The sequence below is a fragment of the Pinus tabuliformis genome, chromosome 2_1, assembly GCF_031772625.1.
Source record: "Pinus tabuliformis cultivar Carrire ecotype Pingquan chromosome 2_1, CPIR1, whole genome shotgun sequence".
Lineage (NCBI taxonomy): Eukaryota > Viridiplantae > Streptophyta > Pinopsida > Pinales > Pinaceae > Pinus > Pinus tabuliformis.
In genome coordinates, this window is record NC_142299.1 from 410,074,847 (window position 1) to 410,090,316 (window position 15,470).

Below are 15,470 nucleotides of genomic sequence, written 5' to 3' on the forward strand. Positions count from 1 at the left end.
ATGTAATCAAACTGACATAACAGTAATAACATAAGGGCACCAAAATAACAATAGTAGGGTTCTATGGGGCATACTAATAAAAATATGGGGACAATATGGGCACAATATTAACAATAAGGGATACAATGACAATAATAATGGGGGAATCACTAGTACTATAGGGGCCTTACATGCCCCTCTCCTTCCGAAAAGCATTGTCCTCAATGCTTAAGTAGTTCTAGATGCTTCTATATAAAATTCCCATCCTCCCATGTGGAATCTTCAGTGGATAAGTTCTTCCACTTGATGAGATACTTCGAAATTGATGATTTTCGTAGCTGTCGAGTTCTTGTTTCTGTGACTGCTTCCAGTTCCAATATGATTTTTCCTTCCTCTTCAAGTTCTAGCAATATTGTTTGAACTAGGAGCTTGTCACCTATAAACTTCTTCAAACATGAAACATGGAAAACTGGGTGCACTTGGGAAGCTACATGAAGATCCAATTTGTATGCCATAGTACAAATCTCTTGCAACATCTTGTATGGACCATAATACTTTGGTGATAATTTATTATCCTTATTAGCTTGCTTGAGGGACATTTGTTTATATGGTTGTAGCCATAGGAATACCTAGTCACCTATATCAAAATTTCTTTTGCTGCGATGTTGATCTGCTTGTTATTTCATTATATTCTGCACCAACGTGAGGTTATCCTTTAATAGTTGCAGAACTTGTTGTTGATGCTCGATGTGATGTTCCACTGCTTGAACTTTAGAATTTTCTCTTAAATATGATGTGATGGATGGTGGATGATATCCATAAAGTGCCATAAATGGGGTCATTTTTGCTGCAGTATGGAAGGAAGTGTTATACCACCATTTAGCCAAAGGCAACCATTTGACCCATTGTGTCTATTTATCAGATACAAAGCAATGAAGATATCCTTCCAAACATCTGTTTACTATCTCAGTTTTCCCATCAGATTGAGGATGATAAGATGAGCTATGAGCTAACTGAGTACTGAGACAAGAAAATAATTCTGTCCAAGAATTTCCAGTGAAAATGGGATCTCTGTCGCTTACAATAATCTTTGAGTTTCCATGTATATTTTGAATTGTGTCCATAAATGTAGCAGAAACTGTACTAGCTTTAAATGGACGTGATAATGCACAAAAGTGTGCATACTTGGTAAGTCTGTCAACTAACACCATGATGACACTCTTTCCTTCGAAATTGGGTAAACCTATTATAAAATCCATTGAAACCTCCTCCCAATGTTCGCTTGGAATGGATAAAGGTTGTAATAGACCTGGGGTCTTAATTGTTTCAACTTTATTTTGTTAGAAAGCCAAACATTATGCCACAAACTTTTGAATATTAGATTTAAGGCCATCCCAAAAAAATTCCCTGTTAACCCTTTGGTAAGTTTTTAAAAATCCTGAGTGCTCTCCTAAGGGAGAAGTGTTCAATCCAGAAGAATATTTTGTTTCTGTTGGGAATTATTACATAGGTATAAGCGATATTTGTCCCATAACAAATGATTTTTCCAGCTAAATGTATCAGACGTAACTAGATCTTGTTGTAGTTTTCGAATGAGTGATCACACTTCTTCGTCATTCTTCCATTCCTCCATTTTCGTTTATCCAATCTGGTTGGATAATAGAAATGGCGCAAAACAATGCTTCCACATCCTCATCCTTTCTTGAGAGTACATCTGCCACAACATTTTGCTTCCCTTTTTTGTAGATGATTTCAAAGTCATGACCCAACATCTTTATGACCCATTTTTGTTGCTCTTTAGAGGATAATCTTTGTTCTAAAAAGCATTTAAGACTAGATCATGATCTGTTTTTACCTTGAAGTGTCTTCCCATTAGGTAGGGTCACCATTTATTAAGTGCATGTATTATTGCCAACATTTCCTTCTCATAAATAGCTTTGTGTAAATACTTTCCATTGATTGGACGACTTTCAAAAGAAATGGGTCTTTCATATTGCATTAAAACAACAGTAGTTCCATTTCCTGAAGCATCACATTCCACAATAAATGATTTTGTGAATTCTGGCATAGCTAAGACCAATGCTTGGCACATTGCCTCTTTAAGATGTTCGAGGGCCTTCGTTGCTTCTGGAGTCCATGAAAATGCATCTTTCTTAAATAATGTTGTTAGAGGTGCTACTATTCTCACATAATTCTTAACAAACTTGTGATAATACTTTGTCAACCTGAGAAATCCTCGCAGATGCTTTTATGTATGTGGGGATTTTCCATTCCTTAATGGCTTTAATTTTGCTAGGGTATACCTTAATACCTTCTTGAGATACAATATGACCCAAATATTCCACCTCTTGTACTCCAAAGAAACATTTGGAGCTTTTTGCATATAATTGTTTCTCCTTCAATAGTTTGAGCACCTTGTCAACATGTTCAACATGATCCTTGCAAGACTTGTTGTAGATTAGTATATCATCAAAAAATGCTAACACAAATTTTCTAAGGAAGGGTTTGAAAATGGAATTCATCAAACCTTGAAACGCGGAAGGTGCATTGGTAAGGCCAAAAGGCATGACAAAAAATTCATAATGACCCTCATTAGTTCTAAATGTTGTTTACAGAATGTCTTCAGTCTTCATTCTGATTTGATGATATCCTGAATGAAGATCCAACTTGGTGAAGTAAATTGGTCCATGAAATTCATCCGCTAATTCATCAATGACAAGAATGGGAAATTTATCTTTAATAGTGAGCTTTTTGAGCTCCCTATAATCTGGACACATGCACCATGATCCATCCTTATTTTGCACCAATACTACTGAAGTAGAGAAATAACTTTGACTAGGTTGAATTATACCAACCTCTAACATTTATGCAACCATACATTCAATTTCACTCTTTTGGGCATAGGGATATATGTACAGCCTGTTGTTTGGAGGAACACTTCCGGGAATAAAATGAATAGCATGATCATGATCACAAATAGGTGGGAGACCTTTGGGAGTCTCAAATACCTTGGAATGATTGTCCAAGACTTTTTGGATATCTAGAGAAATAGATGATTTCGATGTGGGAAACTCTAGCGAACATAATTGTGCAATTACACATCGTTGTTCCTTCTTTAGAAGCTTTTTCATACCATTAGAGATAATTATCTTTCCTGGTTTCCTTGCAATAACCCTTAATTCAAATTCCTTTCCTTTCACACAAAATTTCATGAAAAGTTATTGAAAATTAAAAGCTATTGTACCCAATGATTGTAGCCATTGGACTCGTAGTACAACATCAACACCACCCATTGGAATGGAAAGCATTGGGCTATTCAATACATATTCTCCCATGGATAGTTTGATATTATGACACTTTTGAGAGTAATTTATGGTTCGTCCACTTGCAACCATCACTTGACACTTTGGTGCTAGATATAGGAAGCAATTCAATTCCTTTGCTCTCTTAAAATGAATAAAATTATGGGTACTTCCTAAATCAATCAACACTATTACTTTTTTCTTCTTGATATGTCCTTCTATCTTGAAATTTTTGAAGAGTGGTAATTCCAGAGAATGCATTACAAGATATGGTCGCCTTCATTTCTTCTTTATCTAGGGTTTGTTCCTGGAGTATATCCTCTTATTTTGACATTTCTTGTTCCTTTTCTTCCTCCTCTTGATAATCTATGTATAATAATTTCTTCTCAAAAGACATATGACCTTTAGTGTATTTGCTATCACAACTGTAACAAAGCCCTTTTGCTCTTTTTTATTCCAATTTTTGTGTTGTAAACCTTGTAGGTTGTTGAAGGCTAGGGGAAACAACACTTCCATCTTTATAGTTGTGAGTGGTAGGCTTCCTCGTTGCCATAATTTTGATTTCCATTTTTCTTGCTAACCTGAATGCCTTCTCCAATGAATCAGGTTCCCAAGAGTGAACCTCATGTTGGATATTAATCTTTAAAGTCCCTATGAACACATCAATCCTATGCTCCTCTGGAATATCTTTTACCCTTATGTTCAATTTTTGGAAGTCCTCAATGTGCTCCATCATTGAACCCTTTTGTTTGAGATTTATCAATTGGCTAAAAAAGGTGTTTCTTTTTTTATCCTCATAATGTGCTATCATTTCTTCCATAAAAATTTCCCAAGTGACAATTTGTTTACAAGAGCAAAGCCATCGAAACCATACAAATTGATTTGGTTCCAAATATAAATTTGCAATACGTACCTTTTGTGTGTTTTTCACATTATGGAGATCGAAAATTTGCTCCATGTGCAGTATCCATGTTTCAGGATTCTTGCCATCAAACTTCCTCATATCGATTTTTAGAACATGGTGGGTCTTCAATCTAACATTAGATTTTATGAAATCTTGATTAACATTTCATTTCTTCTCATCATGACTTTCCTTTACTACCCTTTCACCATTAGTGACCATTTCTTGTAGCAACTTATTCGAATTTATCTTCAATTCTTCCATCTTATCGTCCATGCCATTCATCTTAGCGTCGATGTCGTTCATCTTAGCTTATATGCCTTTCCTTAAACCATCCATCTTAGCTTCCATGCCATACATATTAACTGCATTCCATTCATATTAGCTTCCACGCCATTCATCTTGGCTTCATTTACCTTTAGTGAAAGTGAAGTTTGTTGTACTTGGCCTTGTAATTTTGATATATCATGTTGCATTTCTTCCTCTTCTTCACGAGTCATGCTAGAGCTTTTAGGTTGCTTACTAGGAATTTCCATTTTCTTTCTTTGGGGCATTAATTAATGCTAATAATTCTTCACTATTCCCTTTGAATTCCTTCAAACTAGTTTTTCAAACCAATCTTATGCAAAATTCAAAAAAAAACTACACACCTTTTTTTCACTTTGTAAGAGCTCTATATTGAATTTGTTGTATCTCTGTAACTGCGAATATCAAATATCTAAAATCTCATCCTATGGTATCCCTTTGAGTCCTCTTTCTAACCCTGCAAATCTGATCAAGATTGGATTCTCCAAAGAAGAATTATTCCAAATATCCCACGGTGACCTGATTATAGAATAGTTCAGTATAGCGAACTTATACGATGTGCCACGTGTCACAGTTTCGACCTTAGTACCTAAAATGATACACAAAAAACTATAGGTTGTCCTCTTTCTGAAACTTTTGACGAAACTTCAATATGATGCTCAAAACAAAAGTTATGACGATTTTCCCCAGTTCACCAGTTTGGAATGTAACTCGGGAGTTTGCAAATTGCCAACTTCCTCAGATCATATCTTTGCAAATATAGCGAGACAAGCTCTAAAATTTGGACCTGAAGTTTAGAATGATTTCGGCCCAAATGTGTTTTTTTAGCTTTTGGAATGTCGCAAAAAAAAATTATAGTGAAAATTCCACAAACAGTGAAACCCTAGAATCCAAAACTCTGATACCAAATGTTAGGAAACCAGCTCACAAAAAGTTAGAAAAGATAGATCAATGCCTTATAATTCATCCTATTTGAGGGGGAAACCTCCTTTAGATTACAGAAATGAAAATTTCTTGGATGATACAAATGACTAAACCTCTCTTCTATATATTGGAGTCTAAGGGGTAATAATGTAATCAAGCCGACATAATAGTAATAACATAAGGGCACAAAAATAACAATAGTGGGTTTCTATGGGGCATACTAATAGCAATATGGGACAATAAGGGCACAATAATAACAATAAGGGATACAATGACAATCGTAATGGGGGAATCACTACTATTATAGGGGCCTAACAATGTCTCATACAGACAAATATATCTTTGTGCTACAAAAGGTGCAAATCTAATGGCTCGTTGAAACATTTTGGGTGACTCTATAAAATACATAATATTACTTACATTACTATGGATACTATTAGCCCATTTTTCAAGGATGTATTCATATGTAGGTCTCTCCTTAACCCTATCTATGATAAATTGAAAACAAAATGACATATGATAATATTTACATATTAGAACCCATTGAAAACCCTTTGGAGCAGAGGGAGGTACTAATGAAGTTGAAGCTCATAAACAACTTAACATCTTGATTTCTTTCAGAGATGCTTTTCTTGTAAGAAAATATGCTAAACAATTATCTTTTCCATTTTATACTCAATCTCAAAGTCAAAGTTTTCCAACCATAACCTCCATCTTAGTATCCTATTATTTCCTTGTTCTAACAATATTTTGTTTCTAAGCATTCTGGTCATATGTTTGAGGTCTATTCTTACAATGAATCTTACTGGCTTTAGGAACAACCTGATTCTCTTGATTCCATTTTTTACGACAAGGATTTCTTTATGAAAAGATGGATACCTGAGTTCAGTGTCATTAAAACATCCTGATGCATATGAGCAAACTTCTTCCCTTTTTTCATGGTTTTGCATAAAAACTCCCACCCATACTTCATTGGATGCATCTATTTCTAAAACATAGGGAAATTCATGTCTTGGAAGAACCAGTCTTGGAAAATTTTGGACCTTTCGTTTAATAATTTGAGCTGCAATAAGCATAGATGGGGTGCATTCTATTCCTCTAAGCCTCTTCTGTAGCACCTTGACATCTTTGGCTTGATTTTCATAAAACTGCCTAATGTAATTGAGGCTTCCTAAGAACCTTTGCAATTGTCTACAATCATAAATGGCATCTGGAAATTATGTTAAAGCTTTCAACACATGTTCTTGTAATTCAACTTTTCCTTGGAATAGGATTATTCCTATATATTCACTTCTAGTTTTTTCAAACTCAAGCTTAAGCTTGCTAAGGACTAACCCATGCTTAAAAATCCTGTGATGAACTATCTCAAAGTGCTTTCTATGTTCTTTTAAATCAAAAGAACATATTAATAAGTCATCAATATAAACAATAACAAATTTCAAGTTCCCAAAAATATCTTCCATTCTTTTTTGGAATTCACAGGGTGCATTCTTCAATCCAAAGGGCATTACTCGCCATTGGAACTACCTGTGTGGTACCACTAAACCAGTCTTGTATCTGTCAGATGGTTTGATCCGTATCTTCCAAAATCCGCTCTTAAGGTCAAGTTTGCTAAACACATTATTATTACTAATTTTCTAAAACAAAGCTTCTTTAGATGGTAGAGGATATCTGATAGGAAACAAATCATCATTTAATATCTATAGTTAATCACCATCCAACATTTACCTCTCTTTTGCTCTGAATGCTTGTTGACATAGAATGTTGGGCAAGTCCAAGGGCTTCCGTTTCGTTCGATCAAATTTCTTTCTAACAGTACATCAATCTCCTTTTTACAGAGTTCGAACTCTGGTGGGAACATTTGGTTTGTTGATGATTTCTAAGGTGTCCCAAAATAATTTTCTTTGTAGGGAAGATCCACAAAGTATTGCTCTCTTTTCCAAAATGCATTGGGTGCATATACTATACATTCTACTTCAATTTTCTCTTTTATTTATTTGATGTATTATGGCCCTTGGATATGAACATTTCTGATTACTTTATTGATTTTTACTAGCTTGTCAAGAGAACATAAAATTATGGGTACTAACCTAATAAATCAACACTATTACCTTTTTCTTCTTGATATATCCTTCTATCTTGAGATTTTTAGCAGTAGTAATTCCTACCAATGTATTACAATATATGGTTGGCTTAATTTCTTCTTTATTTAGGGTTGGTTCTTGGTGTACATCCTCTTCTTTTGATGTTTCTTGTTTCTTTTCTTCCTCCTCTTCATAATATATGTAGTATAATTTCTTCTCAGTGCACTTATGACATTTAGTGTAGTTTCTATCACAACTGTAACAAAGCCCTTTTACTCTTTTTTCCTCCAATTATTGTGGTGTCAAACTTGTAGATTGTGGAAGTCTAGGAACAACAACACTTCTATCTTTATAGTTGTGAGTGTTATACTTCCTCGTTGCCATAATTTTACTTTCAACTTTTCTTTCCACCTTGAATGCCTTCTCCAATGAATCAGATTCCCAAAGGAAAACTTCATGTTGGATGTTACCCTTTCAATTCTTTATGAATACATCAATTATATTATCCTCTAGAATTTCAATTACCCTAATATTCAATTTCTGGAATTCCTTAATGTGCTCTTTCATTAAACCATTTTGTTTGAGATTTATCAATTGGCTAAAGAAAGTGATGTTCTTTGTATCCTCATAGTGTGTTATTATTTATTCCATAAAAATTGACCAAGTGACAAGTGGTTTACGAGAACAAAGCCATATATACCATACAAGCTAATTGGGTTCTAAATATAAAGATGCAATGCATGTCTTTTATGTGTGTTGTATATCATGCAAATCAAAATATTGCTCCATCTGTAGTATCGATGTTACCAGATCATTACCATCAAACTTCCTCATATCGATCATTGGAATGTGGTTGGTATTCAATCCAAAGTTAGAGTCTCTGAAATCACGATTAGCGTTCCTTTTGTTCTCATCATGTGTTTCGCGGAACACCTTTTCACCATTAGGAAGAATTTCTTGTAACAACTATGAAAAACATTCCCTTAAACATTCCATGTCTTCTTCTAAACCATTCTTCAGACCATCCATATTAGCTTCCTGTTTTATTTTAATCCATCCTTCAAACATTCCATGTCTAGTTTTAAAATATTCTTCAAACCATCCATCTTAGCTTCCATTTCATTTTTGGTTACTCCTTGTGAGAGTGAAATTCATTGTACTTGGTCACATAATCTTGATATATCATGTTGCATTTCTTCCTCTTCTTCATGTGTCATAGTAGTGCTTTCTGGTTGGTTACTGAGAGTATCTATTTTTTTTATTTCGATGCATATTGGAACCAAAATTTTCTGTCAGGCCAGGTGGTAACTCCACAAAACAAAAAATGATTCGTATATTATTCCATAGGTAGGTCATTGTTATATACAATAGGAGTGATTGTTCAGTTCATCTCCTGATGACTGTTCACATTCCTAATTTATTTATTTACACAAAATTCCCCCAATCATGAAGATTAGGTGTCAACATTTCCCCCCTTAATCTAAAGGGATGTTGGTGAGTCCAAGCATCATTCTGAATCGTTCAAGCTTTTCCCTTCTAAGTGCTTTGGTGAAGATGTCTGCAATTTGCTCATTTGTGGAACAATGACGGAGATGGATTGTTTTGGCCTCAACATGATGTCAAATCAGATGATATTTAGTATTGATATGCTTTGTTCGATCATGGAACTTTGGGTTCTTGGCCAACTTTATTGCAGAGGTGTTGTCAATCATGAGTGGAGTTGATTGTACTTGTTTTACCTGCAAATCTTCAAAAATTTTCTTGAGCCACACAATTTCTTTCATTGCTTTAGCTGCTGCCACGTATTCTGCTTCTGTTGTGGAATCTGCTGTAACTGATTGTTTGCGTGATCTCCAGGAGACAGCTCCTGATCCAAGACTCATAGCATATCCTGAAGTAGATACCCCAGTTTCTTTGTCTCCATCGAAGTCTGAATCAGAGTATCCAATCAAGTTGAAGTCATCCACCTGTGTATACTTGATTCCAAGGTCTTGAGTTCCCTTCAAGTACCTTAGAACTTTTTTTGCAGCAGACCAATGTCCCTCACAAGGATTTTGCATAAACCTGGAGAGGATTCCAACAGCAAATGAAATGTTTGGTCTGGTAGTAGTGAGGTAGATGAGACTTCCTACAAGCTGTCTATACTTTGTTGCATCCTCAAATTCCTTTCCTTCAATAGATGTGAGATTTAAGTTTTGTTCCATTGGAATAGTAAGAGGATTGCACTCTGTCATGCCAAACCTGTTCAACAAATCTCCAATGTATTTCTTTTGAGAAAGAAATATGGACTTTGGATGTTGGGTTACTTCAATGCCAAGATAGTAATGAGCATAGCCCAAATCAGTCATTTCAAAACTTTTCCCCAATTCCTTCTTTATGGATGCAATGTAGCTTTCATTGCTCCCTGTCATTAAAAGATCATCTACATATACCACAAGATATACAACTGTTTTGGCAACTTTCTTGACAAATAAAGTTGCATCATCAAGATCAAAATGATTGAAGTTGAGTTTCATAAGATGCTCAGTTAGTTTTTCATACCAGGCTCGTGGTGCTTGTTTGAGGCCATACAAGGACTTCACAAGTTTTCATACTTTATGTTCATGTCCTTTCACAGCAAATCCTTCGGGCTGGGACATAAAAACATTCTCTTTTAGATCTCCATTCAAGAAGGCAGTTTTTACATCCATTTGATGGACTTTCCAACCGTTCTGAGCTGCTAGTGCAAAGAGTGTCCGGATGGTGGCCTATTTTGCTGTGGGGGCAAAATTTTCCTCATAATCGACCCCTTCCTTCTGTGCAAAACCTTTTGCCACAAGACTAGCTTTGTGCTTGTCAAGTGAGCCATCAGCTTTGTACTTGTTCTTGTAGACCCACTTGCAGCCAATTGGTTTGGTTCCAAATGGAGGATCAACCAGCTTCCAAGTGCCGTTCTTTATGAGGGCATCATACTCCTTTTGCATCACTTCTTTCCATTCATCATGAGAAGCAGCTTCTTTAAAGGAAGTTGGTTCAAAATCTATAGACAAGTTCAATTCATAATCATAAGAAACATCCATATCAACAGGTGAATTAGAGTCATCTACATCACCTCCATTTTGTCGGTTTGAATTTCTGGTTCCTGTTTTTCCAATTTCATCATGATGAACACTTTCAAGTGTCTTTTTCAGCCACTTTGGGGGACCTTTCTGAGATGGTCCAGGCTGCTCTGTTGATTGAGTTGGGACTGAATCAAGATTGAGTCTCCCAATTCTATCAATTACATCACTTAAAGCATCATCCGTGGTTGGAGTTTCAGTCGGGGGAGAGTGTTCTTCAGAAGAATATTCCACATGTTGATCTAGTATAGGAATCCCCCCTTCAAGATGTGGAATCTGATTATCAAATTCTTGAAATGATTTCATTTTTGTGAATCTATCCAAGCGATCAAGTTGCCGCTCAACAACATTGTCAGATTTGGATGATTCAAGAAAAATTACATCTCTAGATACAACAAATTTTTTATTTACTTCATCATAGAGGCGGTATGCTTTGGAGGTTGTTGAATACCCCAGGAAGATACACTTATGACTTCTAGCACCAAGTTTGTTTCTATGTACCTTTGGTATCAAAGCATAATAGGTGGAACCAAAGATCCTGAGATGTTTTACCACAGGAACATGTCCATACCATAATTCATAAGGAGTTTTGTTTCTTATAGCATTAGATGGACATCTATTCTTTATATATGCAACACATAGAACAGCATCAGCCCAAAAAATTATCTTTACATTTTTGAAGAAAAGCATGGATCGTACCATATTGAAGATTGTTCTATTCATTCTTTCAGCTACACCATTCTGTTGGGGATTATAAGGCGAAGATAGTTTGATCCCATGTTGGCGAAGATAGTTTTCAAATTCATTTGATGTATATTCTTTTCCATTATCAGTGTGAATAGACCCACTATGAGATTGTGCATCATTTTCAATCCATTTATGAAAATTCTTGAATGTTTGAAAGGCATCAGATTTGTTCTTCAATAAATAAAACCAACACATTCTGGTGTAATCATCAATAAATGTCATGATATATTTATTTCCATTTGCAGAAGGAACATGCATTGGACCACATAAATCTGAATGAATGAGTTCAAGCTTCCTATGTGCTCTTGAATGTGAATCATGAAAAGACTGTTTGCTATGCTTTCCTAGAATGCAAGCATCACATTGCTTATGTTTCCTAGGAATTGTAGGCAAACTAGCAACACCATTTTTCTTCAATAAGCGGAGACTTTCATAGTCTAAATGTCCAAATCTAGCATGCCATAATAAACTTGATGGAAGTTTACCTTCATCATGATGAGAAATATATGAGAAATGTTGTGCATGAGCAGAAGTTCCTTGCAGTTTGAGGAGCCTTTCTTCTTCTATTCCCCTCGTGACAAGTGAGTGGTCAGAAGCTTTTCTTACCTCAAGCGTGCCATCAAACGTATGAATGGAGTGACCTTGCTGGCGGATGTGGACCAAGGAAAACAAGTTTCTCTTGAGCTGTGGGAGATATAGAACATGATCCAAAAGAAAGTCTGGAAGACTAGGCAGTTTAAGCCTGATTGTGCCAAGCCCTGATGGCTTGATTTTTGACTGATTTGCAAAGTATACTGCTCCATCAACATTATCAGTGAAATCTTCAAAAAAATCTTATCTATGAGTCATGTGACAGGTTGCTCTTGAATCAAGAAACCAATCATTTTTCGAAGAAGCAAGTGAAGCATTAAAAAAATCTTCATTTACTCCAATGTTACATTGTGCCTCAATATAGTGAGCAGATTCAGGTGCTTTACCTTTGCCTGTATCATCAGTTCTACCTTTCTGTTGGTTTCTTTTCTGCTCAATTTTGTCCCATGGTAGCTTGCATGTATAGGCATCATGTGATCCATTTCTTTTGCAGCGAATGTAGTGTAAGTCTGTCTTTTCTCCTTGAGAATGTCTGCCCCCCTGCCTCTGAAATATCTTCCTCTTCCTCTTCGTCCACCTCTTCCTCTTGTAGAATCTTGAGCAGGATGCTTTTCTTTATGAGAAAGGCACAAAGTCTCTTCAGAAGATTCAGGGGTTGTCTTCTTTCCAAAGGATTTCTCTCTTTCAGCAAACTTTTTCACAAGAGAGTCAAAGGTTATATCTTTAAGATTTCCATTTGCTTGTAAAGACTCAAGATAATTGGAGTAAGTAGGATAGAGTGCCTTGAGAAAAGCAATAAGAGGGATATCCAGCTCAACCTTAGTGGATTTGATATAATGCATTATAGACTTTACTTCAGATGCAAGAGAAAGAGGATCATTATTTTTCAGTTCAAGAGTGAAGAGTTTAATCATGAGCTGAACAACTTCAAGTGCAGAATGTGAGTCATAGAGTTCTTTCAACTTTTGTAAGGCTTCAAAGGCAGTTGAATATGATGAAATATGACGACTCATCTCTTCATTTATAGATGCTGCGATTAATGCATAGGCTTTGTTGTTCTTGTTTTCCCAAATGACGAGCTCTTTGTCTGAGGTAGGCTGTACAGGGTCATTGTCTCCTTCTCCGACACACACTCCTTTCCACAACTCATTGAAGATGAGGGTGTGTTTTATCATCTGGGACCATTCAGGATAGTTCTCCTTGCCAGTGAGAACTATTCCTACCATAGAGATGATTGAATGCATTCTGTAAAAAAAAATACTTTTGCTGATAGAAAAAAATACTCAAAAGGGAAAAAATATTTCAAATACTTTATGCATTATGTTTTCTTCAAATCCCTCCAATGTTTATAAAAAACATCCTCATATAATATTTCCATATCACTTCCCTTTTTTTCTTTTAAACAAGAGCTCCACACACATATAAAGTCAACAAAGGATTCAAATGGAAACCATTCAATATATATACGCTAGACCATTCGCTGGACCATTCAACGGATTCAAATGCAGTTCATAAGCGGTGTATATCACTCAATAAAGCCGCAGTTCAGGGTTTCAAATACCATTTCAACCGCACAGTTCAATACCATATAGTGTTAAAATAGGAAAACTAGACAGCGTTAGAACCATTCAACATAGTTCAATGGGACAGCGTTAATATTAAAACAACGTCCAATAATTCAAACGCATTCAATATTAAAAACTCAAACGCTGTGTCAAAGGCGCAATCTAGTTAGAGAGAGACCTCCAAGAACATGCTCATCCCCTCAATCCACTCAAAGAAGGCCCGAAATCTCGGGTTCTGAGACCAGCGTTCATGTCAACAGCGTATATATGTGAAATGGACATGAAAAACGCTTATATATAAAGCAGTGTTTCTGTAAAGCAGCATTTAACACAACATTTCTGTAAACCACGTATTCACTGGATTCCATGCTCACCGCATCTCCATTCGAAGTCACATCTTCACCAGACTCTAAACGAAAACGAGGTTTGGGATTCACGAACTCCAAGCTCATGGCATCTCCACGATACCCTGCATCTCCACCAGACTCGATATGACTATCTTAGCCACAGAGGGTAGGCAACCACGGAGTAGGTCGGACCAGCGATATAGTAACGTGACCAGGAGTGCGTTACTACAGTTCTGTGTGATCTGAGTTTTGGGCAGCAACCATTCTGGATATAGTTGTTTGAGCTCTTTTAACAGAGATGTAAAGATGTTGGCAGTGGGTCGGAAAAAGAATGAGCAGGCTCTGAAAAATCACATGGGTCACCCCCAAACAGGCAGAGATTGCGCATTTACACTTCTCAGAACCTGGAGCAGATGCAGTACCATGAAGGACAGCGCTAAAAACATTATGAAACATTTATGTCAAGACAGCCAGAGAGCAATCAATGTATTCAGAAGAACAGTCAGAGGAATGTTTCATCGTTCAGGTGAATGTCAGTCGGGCACATGCTTGGGTTGAAACTCACAATGAATCCATGCGTATAACACATAGCAAAATGGAACTCACACACAACGAATATATTAAACAATGACTGAGATTTCGCAGGGATATGACAGACATGTCAGCCTGCAGAACATGGGCAGAATATGAGCAGAATATGCAGAAGGGAGTTACAAATAACAAGAGCTAAAAAGGAGCTGGCTCTGATACCATGTCAGGCCAGGCGGTAACTCCACAAAACAAAAACTGATTTGTATATTATTCCATAGGTAGGTCATTGTTATATACAATAGGAGTGATTGTTCAGTTCATCTCCCGATGACTGTTGACATTCCTAATTTATTTATTTACACAAAATTCCCCCAATCATGAAGATTAGGTGTCAACATTTTCAAACAAAAGTTATGCAAATTTTAAAAATACACAGATTTTTATCTTTCTATTTTGAGCTTGATATTGAAACTATTGTATCTCCGAAATTTCATCCTTCCAAGGTCTCAAATTTGGTCTTGTGGTATCACTCTGAGTTTTCTTTCCAACGCCACAAGTCATACCAAGATTGGATTCTTTAATATCAATTTATGTCAAATCTCCAATGGTGACCTGATTAAGGAGTGGTTTAGTAGAAGGAACTTATATTGGATGTCACATGCTAATGTTTCAACTCTAGGCAATAACATTTATACAAGAGAAAATATAGTCCATTTAATTTTAGTAATTTTTTATAGGATTCAAATTTGATGCTTTAAATGAAGGTTATGACAATTTTCCCTAGGTCACATGTTTCAGACTGAATTCTGGAGCATGTAGAAACCCTAATTTCTTCGAACCATATCTCAGAAAATATAGCGATCAAGATCTGATATTTCTACATGAATTCCACTAAGATTTCAGCTCCACATAGTTAAAATTTCAGTTTTTCAAAATTAATAGAAAAAAAGTTATAGTGAAAATTCGAAGATGATTTGTTTGAAGCATCATAACCATAGAATCCAAAGCTCTGACACCAACTGTTATATAACCAAATCACAAAACAGAAGAAAAGATAGATCAACAACTTGAAAATTAGACACTTCGAGGGGGAAA

At 35.9% G+C, this 15,470-nt stretch overlaps 1 pseudogene; it reads right to left on the reverse strand.

Moving 5' to 3' along the window:
* The window catches only part of LOC149200648 (abscisic acid receptor PYL12 pseudogene), a 67,349-nt pseudogene extending 53,400 nt beyond the window's left edge, over positions 1–13,949 (reverse strand).
* Positions 13,950–15,470: the final 1,521 nt, after the last annotated feature.